This window comes from Pteropus alecto, unplaced genomic scaffold (genome assembly GCF_000325575.1).
Source record: "Pteropus alecto unplaced genomic scaffold, ASM32557v1 scaffold45, whole genome shotgun sequence".
NCBI classification, from domain to species: domain Eukaryota; kingdom Metazoa; phylum Chordata; class Mammalia; order Chiroptera; family Pteropodidae; genus Pteropus; species Pteropus alecto.
In genome coordinates, this window is record NW_006442491.1 from 10,976,253 (window position 1) to 10,987,446 (window position 11,194).

Consider the following 11,194-nt stretch of genomic DNA (forward strand, 5'->3'; position numbering starts at 1 on the left):
AAACAGAAAAGGCAACAGTGTTCTCCTGCATCTGTTTGACAAAAACAAACAAAACAGAACAACAGATGGAGTAACAAATACTTGAAAACTGGAGAAATCAAATGGAAGGAAAAGTAAACTTTACAAAATTCTCTTTGTTTAATCATTGTCTTTATAGCATATTACTTTGTGTTTTACACTGCAGAAAAATTTAAGAGAAACATGCTAAATAGTCTGCACTGTCTTTTAAGCTACCCTGCTTTCATTTCACAACATTTTCAACATTTTGGAATATCAGGAAAAGCACCATGAATCTTGGAGCCTTGAATCAAACATCTTGGAAAATAATGTAGAAGTCTCATGACAAGTTTTCATGGAAGAATCAGAAAACACTACACTGCATTCTACTCAGCAAGCCTTCCTAACAACCCTTCTCACACACCTCTCTCCCCACCCCAAAGTTCCACTCCTAATGGTTATTCCTGAATCTGTTCTCTCTCACTTATGCTCCAAAAGTCTTCAGTCGTGCTAACTCTTCTTACTTCCCTTATCATTTCCCTTTTTGTTTTGATGACAAGTAATTTCATCTTCTCCACTTCAAGTTTTCTCTCCTACTACCCGTCAGCACAACGTCCTAATAAACAAAACAAGTAAATACTATGCCTTTATCCTTTTAAGAGAATGGAGAAGCTATCACAAAATTTGTAATTTGATACGCTCCTCCATGCCACTTTTTATTTTAAACGAGAGAGTATATATATTTGCTCTACAGTTTGGAATATAAATAGCTGCCACATCATAATTTTGAGTACACCATAAACGATCTTTATTTTATAAGACTTTTGTAAAAAAGAATTTCTAAGCTTTTTCTAAATGTCAGCTGGGTTCCTCCCAACACTCCCAAAATTCAGGAGGCAAAAGTTTGCTAGGGTTGTCATAACAAAGTACCCAGATTGGATGGCTTAAATAACAGAAATTTATTATTTCACAATTTTAGAGGCTGGAAGTCTGAGATCAGGTTGCTGGTGTTATCGAAGTAGAGGGGGTTCATTTTGCCTGCATGCCTCAAAGCCAAACGAGACATGAGCAGGGGTTTGTAGCAAAGAAAGTAAAGGTTTATTTAAGGAAATGGTGCCAAGTGAGCTAACAGTCAAAGACCTCACCTATAGGGTATAGGTTATATAGGGGAAAACGCGTTAGTCATAGTAGCTAAGGGATCTGGGGTCACAGGCTCTACTGATAGGTCAGGGCTTGAGTAGGAGGCCATTGATCACTGCATCAGATCCTGATGACAGTCATGGCATCGTTCTGTCTGGTTGCCAGGGGATGTGGCTGGTAGGGTTATCCTGGCTTCATGGGTTTGGAGCTGAAATGCAACTGAGGTCAAAATGTTATCTGTAGTTTGACTGAAGCTCTGTTTCTGTGGTCAACAGACCTGAGGCTTTGTTCCTAAGACTCTTTGATGCTGACCTAAGGGCTTAATGATTAAGAGAGTGGTTGTGCAATATGCAGAAGGATAAGAAAAGAAAGGAAGCAAGTGAGTACAAGGCCAATTTGAATCAAGGATAAAAAGAAGAGAAAAAATCATTTTAAAGAAGTGAAGATTTGTATGGTTACATTGGTAGCGTTGGTTTTTCTGAGGTCTCTCTTCTATACTTGCAGATGGCTGTATCCTCTTTCTGTCTTCACATGGTCTTCCCTCTGTGCATATTTGTGTCCTAATCCCCTTTTCTTTTAAAGACACCAACCACATTGGATTAGGGCTCACTCTAATGACTTCATTTTAATATAATTACTTTTTTTTAATACTTTACCTCAAAATACAGTTACATTCTGAGGTATTGGGGGTTAAGATTTCAACATAGACATTTGGCGGGAGGGACATAATTAATCTCGTAGCAAGGACTGTTCATTTCATTTTAGCATTGGGAGAATGTCAGGCATTCAGGGATTAGGTGATCTCTGAACAGCCCATCAAGCAACACAGCCAGCACCTCTAATTGATAATATATACTATGGATTTTTTAAAGTCCTTCTTAGAAGAAAGCATTGTTAGAGTGCAGAACTTTTTGCAGTTTCAGAGTTGGCCTTATACAACAAGCTTGAAGAAAGCAATGCTTTTATTTTTGTCTTTAAAGATATAAATGATAGACATATGCCAACCTTATAAATATTCTTCAGAATATCAGGGTTAGCTATTTTTATAGTTGCTCTAAATATTCATACAAAAACATCATAATTATTGTTGTGTGTTTTTGACAACTTTACTGAGATATAATTTGTATACTATAAAGTTCACCAGTCTAAAGTGTATAATTATTAGTATTGATGTGTGTAATTATGTGGAAAACTATTTTATACTCTTCATGTAGAATAATTATAATCTCTATAATAACTCTACAAGATTGACATTGTCCTTATAGATGAGAACATGAGGCTTAAAAATGGAAATAACTTTCTCAGATTCATCCAGCTAACGAGTAGAAACACTGGTCATTCAAACCCAGGTCTGCATGGGTCTAAGACCCAGGGACTATACACCACACCACCCAGCCTCTCCTTCTCCATTTTTCCATCAGTAATACATTCTCATTGTATGGAAATCAAAGAACACAGCTAAATAAAAAGAAAATATGAATGATTTATAATCCCATTACTCAGAGTTTGCTACCTGTAATCACATTTGCATATACCCTTATATTTGTTTTTCTATTCATATGTATCAAGCACATGTGATTTCATATAAATTAACTCAGTTTTATAAAAAATGTCAGACTTCTATATTTTCTTCAAATAAAACTATCTTCTCTGGCTTTCATCTTACCAGATTGCCAGGAAATCTTTGTAAGTATTGAGGATCCTGGTCTTCTTTAAGGTCAAAGAGAAAAATGGGAGACTTATGTGCTGCTAGGAAAGTAGGGGAAGATCTTTGATCTTCAACCCATCAAGGCAGCCTTCATCACTATTGAGTGTCCAATGGTTCAAGAGGGCAGGACTCTACTGCTTCAGGGCCCAGAGGAGTACAACGAGTCTTGTCCCAAGTTCTGTGTTAGTTTAAACTTGCCTCTAAGGTCTTGCCACTACATAAGGGTACTGTGAGGCATGAGGTCTGGATCCTCCAGCTCACTGTGCACCTCCTCCCCTTTAAAGAACACTTCCCTTTATCTGTCTGTCAATCTCTCTCTCCTGAAATTTCTTCTTCCATAGTATAATCCCTTTTGCTCAAATTTGAGAAAACAAGAGCTCAGAAGGGAAATGTTTATAGTTAACAACTCCTTTGAAGAAAAGGAAAATAAAGATTATTGAAAAATTATTTTTTTCTATTTATTTATTGTGATTATTATTTACAAAATCAGGATCACATTCTACCTGCTCTTTTTATTAATTTTTGACACTTTATATTTTCTTACTAGATTTTTTCCCTTATTGTTGAGTTTTAAGAATTCTTTGTAAGTTTTGGATACAAGTTCTTTATCAGATACACATTTTGCAATAATTTTCTCCTATTATGTATTTTATTTTCTGAACAGTGTATTTTGCAGAGCAGACATTTTAAATTTTAAGAATGTCTAACGTATCAATTTTTCTTTTCATAGATTGTGTTTTCGGTACTGCATCTAAAAACTCATCTCTCAACCCAAGGTCACATAAATTTTCTCCTATATTTTCTTCTAGAGCTTTATAGTTTTGTACTTTACATTTAGGTCTATCATTCATTTGAGTTAATTTTTGTAAAAAGTAAATTTTTATGAAATTTGTGAGTTAATTTTTGTGGAAAGGTATGTATTTAGGTTCTAGCACTATTTATTGAAAAAACTGTCTTTTATCCATTGAATTGCCTTTAAAGCCTACGTCAAAAATAAATTGACTATATTTGTGTGGGTCTATTTCTGGGCTCTCTAGTTCATTCTACTGAGCTATGTGTCTATTTTTACAGTGATATAATGCTGGCTTGATTATTGTAGCTCTATAGGAAATTTTGAAATCAGGTAGTTTAAATCCTCCAGCTCTGTTCTTCTTTGTGTTATTTATTCCAGGTCTTTTTTTTTTTATTTGATATACATATTAGAATCAATTCGTTGATATCTATAAAATGGTTGCTGGGACTTTGATTAGGATTGCATTGCAAATATAGATGAAGTTAGGAAGAATTGACATCTTTGGACAGGATTGTCAACCAATGGCCAATGTGAGTTGGTTGATAAATGCCCAAGCTTTCCCAACATTTGGGTAAAACATCTCTGTACATGACCTATAATGTGTTCCAGAGGTCCCCAGCAGTGTCAAGCACCAGTTGCCCACATTGGCAACTTCTGATAAAGACATGCTTTATTGGCAGTCTTCTCTCCTCTACTTACTTCCCCATTCACATACCAGTGTTTCCCTGTAATCACCTCCCAAATAAACTACATGCCCTCAAAACCTCATCTTAGGGGAATCCAAACAAAGACAGACCCATGACAACACTGGTATACTAAAAGGAAGGTTTGATTGGAACAACTCCATTTTCTATTTGTACCCAATTTCCAATGTAAGATCGGGCCTAATAAATCTAGATAGAAAACTCACTGTCAAGTAGCTTAATACCTACCCTGGTCATTCAAATTCATTCTTTAATTTAAGAAGTAGTAAGCAAGTGCCCGTCTCAAACCTGCTATCTTTCCAGAAGGAAATAAAGGACAAAAATAAAATTAATTTAATTTCAACAACCATGCATGTGCCTGAAAATATACCTCAAAATAGCTAAAATGGTGAAAGATGTGTTGCTATTTTAAAGTCAGAAGAAAATAAAGGATTTGCTTCAGGCAGCTTTTAGTATCTAGGGTTTTATGGCTCACTAGTTTCAGGTTAGAAAATTAGAATTACAAAGCATGCTGTGGTTTCGGTCTCTTCTATTCTTTCATAATTTTGTGGTACAAGGGTACCCAGTGGGAGAGATAGGGTTAGGGCTGAAAGATAGGGAGGAAGGAATGAAAAGTTCCAAGAGAATTGGTCCAACTATCAGTCTTCATTTTTATCAGCTTTCAAAAAAAGCCATGCATGCTGAGCACTGCAAAAGCACCAGACATTTGTTGGGGGAAAAGTCCTCTGGGGATGCATTCCTTGAGGGGAGAAAATGGCTTCATAAAGAAATGATGCAAACACTGTACTTTGCCTTGCCAGCAACTTCTCTCTTTATTTGCAATTGTAGAATGAAATATTCACTACACCAAAGCCTCAGTCAGCTGTAAAAACAATGTGTTGTAACCTGATATTTATTTTTGCTGAAATGGAGCTGCAGCCCTGCCATTCCAGATTCTACAGCCTTGCAGTGCACCCAGAGAGCCTTTGCTGACCTTGGGGAAGTGCAGAAGGCTAATGAAACACCGTTGCTTTTGCAATTTAATTTTTCTTTAAGAACCCAAGCCAGAGGCAGATGAGTTTCCATCCAGCTATTGGAGGGAAAAACAAAAATAAATTAATTAAGCTTATCAGACAGCCTTTAAAAATGTAATATCAGCCTTTATTATGATATAGTATCAGCCAACACTTGCTTCACCTTCCCTGGGAGGAATTGGATTGGAGCTGCTAATCATGGAAGAAGTACTTTGTTGTCTCACCCACACACTCAAGCAATTTAAATCTAGTCTCCGAGAGACCTGACATCATAAAGGGAAATTGTGTTCAAGTCCTCTAATCAATGAAAACATTACCTCAGCATTACTCACTCAGTCACTACCATGATTTCTATCTTTCCCTGTATCATCAAACTTTGTGGAAGAGAAATTATTGTTTCAGTACTTCAGCACTTAATATTTTCTTAACTCTCAGATCTGTTGCCATAGAATGCAATGATGCTATTCTTTTGAAGGTCACAAAGAACCTCGCCTTCTCCAATCCAATAAACGTTTTTCAGTCTTGATGGACTGCACCTTGGACACCACCTACCCACCTCTGCTTTCATTCTGAAGCCTTGTTTCCTTGCCTTTTGTTGACATGGTGCTTCTCTTTATCCTGTGTACTCTCCTGGTGCTTCCTTGTGGTCTTTCTCTATGTTCTTTCTTCCAGTCTTTATATTTGTTCTCTCAACAAGCATCCATTTTCATATTTTCAGCCATTACCTCCCTCTGACTGGAGCTCCAGCAACAGTCTTGAATGATGTAGTATCTTTGAGCATGTACTTTCCCAGTGCAAATGGTGAAGCAGAACATTAGATAGAAATTGGTCTCCTGATGACATCATTGGAGTCACCATATCTGTTCACCTTGCATACTTCCTGATTCCTTTTAAATGCTAAAATAAATCCTGTGTGTATAAGCCATTGTTATTGTGCGTTTTCTGTTACATACAACAGAATCTAATTTAAATATTAAAAATGGGTATAATAATGCTTTCTCATAAAGTCAATGTAAGGTTTACATGATACAACATAGGTCATGTGTCTGGTTCATGTGCCTACCTAGGCATAGCTTATGTAGTCAAAATACTATAAATATTATTATTATAAACTCTATACTTGCATTCCCAACTTCATAATGCACTAGACCACAGAACATCAACTATGTCCAAAACAAATCCCTTCCAAAACCAAGTCCTCTTCCTGATTGATTACCTTAGTCTTAGGTTTACGACATGACTAATCTCTTCCTGTTAATCAAGGTCTTAATTCTCCTCATTTTTTTCCTCCTAATATTGAACCAATAGTTAAATCCTATTGATCTAATTCCTCAAATTTTCTCCAATTAATTTCCTCATTTTTATGTTTTCCCTGCAGATCCCCTAGTTGAAGCTTTTATCATCACCTACCCAAACTATTGCAATCATCAACTCAGTTGTTTCCCCACTTCCTGTGTCCCTTCCTACTCTTAGTTATCTTGCGGAAACCGTGAGATGAATCTTCCAAAAACACCGCTCTAATCTTTTTCCTTCTCTGATTAATTGCAACTTTTCTTGGTTTGGTAATATGGGCAACTGGGTATTCTGGCAAATTCATGTTCTGTTTTCCTCCCCTGTAACAGGCTGATATTCACCTTCTGCTTGTCTATCCAGTTATCTAGTCAGGGCATTTTTTTTTTTTTCAGGAAGGTGAGAAGAAATTTTGTATATGAAAAGTGTTATTGAAATGACAAGAAAATAAAGAACAAGTCAGCCAAAGAAACAAAGACATCACAGTCATCCTCCAAAGACCTTTGTTTTTAGCTTTTAATATTTTATGTCATATTTTTCATGAAATAAATCCTACAGAAATAACGAAGGATAGATGGAGACCATTACAAAAAAGAATGGATAGCAAATATGGATATTTTTTATCTTAAAGAGGCAAGTCAATTATACCCAGATGGAACATTATAAAAGTCACATCTATGCATCATCATTTTTTCAGCAGCGGCACAGATGGTACCTTTTCATTTGCACTACATGCCAGCATAGTCAGTATATTCAGCTGACTGCCCCATCCCCATCATGATTCCAAGTTAATATGTAAGAGGACATGTTGGTTGAGTTAGCTTAGAGACCCTTGGGAAACTGCATCGTGTGGGGCCCTGACATTACTATTTTATAATATTTTCTTCTTTAAGGAAGCAGATGAGCTTGCCAGACCGTGATTTTTATCTACTGTTTTTGAGTAAGGTGCCCCAGGGCTTCCTGCCCCTTCCCCGAGACAGGCCGCAGATCTAAAGTGATGGAGAGAAGCATGCAACATCTGCAGACCTTTTGTTAAAAGTGCTTGCTTGTTTAAACATCCTGTTTCCTTGCTATTTTATTTCTAGAAATTAGGGAGATGCTTATCCCTACTTGTCCCAATAAAGTTAAAAATTATGTTTGATGTCATCAAGGGCCTGCCATTTATGTCCCGAGTAAAGCGTATATGTATATATATCTATCTCAAAAAAAAAAAAAAAAACATGCACAGAGTGAAAAAACACCACAACCACCACTACCACCACCGTTACTATGACCACCACCACCATCACCCCCACCTAACTGTTGGAATGGTATGCCTGGGGATAGTAGCAGAAATTCTGCTTTCTCTAGGAAATTACTGTGGTCTTCTGGGACCACATACCTGCTTGGAGGGCCTAGGAGAATTCCACTCAAGGAAGGAACCGAGAAACTAATAACTGGGAAGCACATTATAATTCAACTAAAGGAAGAATAAAATTGTTTGCCAGCCTATTTCATGCTGTCCTGTAATGTCTGCTTCACTGAGATAAAAGAAAATTGGCAGAGAGCAGAGAATCCCTAATTTTGGCATACCCTGTGGCCCTAATTCATTTTACAGTCCAGCATTTATTTACCACTGTAATTCTTGTCTTCCTAAGCTTACTGATTTCACCGGTAGTGATAGGCATGTACCAGTTTCAACATTTCACAACTATGGTAACCTCTGTTGTCTCCTGTCCCTGGATGTCAGTGTTGAGCTGTCAGTCCTTTGAAAAGCATATCTTCCAATTTTTCAGCCCTTCCTGTACCAATGCCCTTTGCCATGTGGCTTACAGCTTCTCCCATCAAAAGATTGAGCCTATTTCTTTACCTTCTGATTTTTATTTCATCCATGCAACTTGCTTTGGTCAATGGGATATTATCAGATGTTACTCAAGCAGAGGCTTGAGAAGAGCTTCCTCATTTCCTTCGTGGTTTGTGTCTGCTGTCTCCGTGAGCACGTACCCAGGTTATCCTACTGGATAATGAGCAGCATAAAGAGCAAAGCTGAGTTATTTCATTGGTCCCACATAATGACAATCTAGATCAATCAGCAGCCAACTGAGTCCCATACCAGTCCTTTACCTTTAAATCTATTGTCCAATTCTGGTTTTACCTCCAATGTAATTCTCAAGTTTGCCCACTTTTCTCTACTTCCACAGTCAGCCCCTAGTCCAAACCACCTATATCATATTCTGCCTGGATTTTTGTAATGGCTTTTTAGATGGGGCCCTTGCTTTCCCTCACACTTCCCTGCCAGCCTGTTCCCATTCAGCAGTTAAGGGATCTATAAGTCAGATGATGCTGATCTCTTGGACAAACCCCTTTGATGGGTTTCCCTTGCTCTTAGAATAAAATCCAATATGTTCTCAAGGTTTGCATACTGTGTTTTCTCACCTGAGCTCATAAAACGCTGTCCCATCCTCTTACTAGACTTCTATGCCACTGGTTTCTTCTTTTTTGTCCTCAAATAAGCCAAGCCCCTTCCCATCTTAGAGCCTTTGCTCATGCTGCACCCTCTGCCTGATATGCCCTTTCCTCAGCAGTGCTGATCATCAGCTCTATGTCTTCCATCAGTATTTGCTTAAATATCACCTCTTCCTGGAGACCTTCTTTGTCCTCTAATAAGCCCCTCTCTAGTTGCAATCAGACCATCTAGATGATTTCTTTCATAGCATTAATTACAATCTGTAACCTTTCTATTTATTTATTTGCTTCTTGTTGGCTGCTTTCCTACTTAGCATGTAAGTTCCTCATAGACAAGATCTAGATTTTTTTATGTTCACTGATATTTCCAGCACTTCATCTATGGTCAGTGTTCTGTCTATGTATGTATGAGAGGTTAAAGCTGGAAAACCCTTACACACTTATTACAATACATGCAATAAGTATGTATGGAAATATGTCCTTTATCTTTAACTTCACACACATATATGTAGTGCATATGTGGAATATAAACATGTGCAATGTACACGTATGTATATTATGTACATATATATATAATGAGTTTTTTATTTTTAACCTGACATGTATGCATGTCTGTGTGTGTATATATAATCTTGCATTATATTAAAATATAAATAGAATATCTTACTAAGGTTGCATAGTATTCCTTTGTACAGATCTACCATAATTTATTCAGCCAGTGTGAGCTAGTACTAAGATTGTTCCCGTTTTAGTGATAAGGAAACACACGGAGGGAGATAGTTTGCTGAATCCAGCCAATGTTAGACTTGGTATCTGAGTCCCAGTGATGGAGTGGGGCAGTGTAGGCCTGAGCTAGCACTCCCAGGTAATATGCACAGGCTAAGACAAGTTTTTTCAGGGTTGAGTTCAGTTACTGTTGCTGTTTCACTTCCTTGTCTGTGGCTTTCTGTTGATCCTTTCTCCAACCAATCCATATCCCAACAGGTGAATATCAAGATGATGTAGATCAGTGGTTTTCAAATGTTATTGCCTATAAATCACCCAGAGGTCTTGTTGGGCCCAACCCAGAGATTCTCACTCAGCAGATCTGGACTAGGGGCTGAAATTCTGCATTTTTAACAAGTTCTCAGATGATGCTGATGCTACCAGGCCATGGACCACACCTTAGGTTTGTGAAATACTTTCTAAACTCTAAAGCTTACATGAACTCAGGAGAATATGAACTTTAAGTCTTTTTTAAAGTCCCTACTGAATGCCAGGTATGGTGACAGGTATTATGGGAAAAAAAATAAACACAATGAGGGGCCTCATCCATGGAGACTTAAGAATTTAGTCGGTGCAAGAATTTTCAGTGCAAGAAAGAGTAAGATAAGTGCCAAAGGAATAGCCTTTAATTACAAACCAGTTCTGGGGGAAAAAAACACTCTGCTTAGTACAAACCATAGGATTTTTGGCATCTACTTACTGAATATCAATTTTGTTGATAAAATTTTCTTCCTGCATTTTGTCAGGTACAGAGTTAACATTCTCCCATAACTGATTGATGACTGATTTGAATTTCATCACTTAGCTAAAACTGTCTTAAGAGCCACATTACCACAAAGGGAGACTGTCTTAGGTTGGGCCCCTAGAGGTAAGCCTGAGGTGAGGATTCTTGTGCAAGAAACTTTTTTAAAGTGGGTTCTCAGGAAGAACAGGGTGGAGGAAGAGGAAAAGGGCAGGGCAGGAGTGAAACAAGGATGTGGTCTCATATGTAGCTTCAGCCTGACCCCACAGGGAGCTCTGGAGCATGAAAGGCACCAAGGGAGCTGTTCCACTTTGAGTCAAGGGGCTGCCTTTTCGTATCCTAATATCAGTCAGTCATTGATGGTGGATTGCCCTTGGGTGTTGTGGTGCCATCTCCTGGTGAGGTGCCTCCCATTGGCACTGTCACTTTTAGTAGGATCTTGCAGGACAAGGGGCCCCTCCATTGTGGTTCACTGTACACCTGAATTTCTCCTATTTCTACTCTGATTCTCACAATCTTTGTAAAAACACATATTTTCTTGTTTTATCTAACAAGCATGTATTGACCACATATCATAGGTTCTAGGTATTTGTGAGT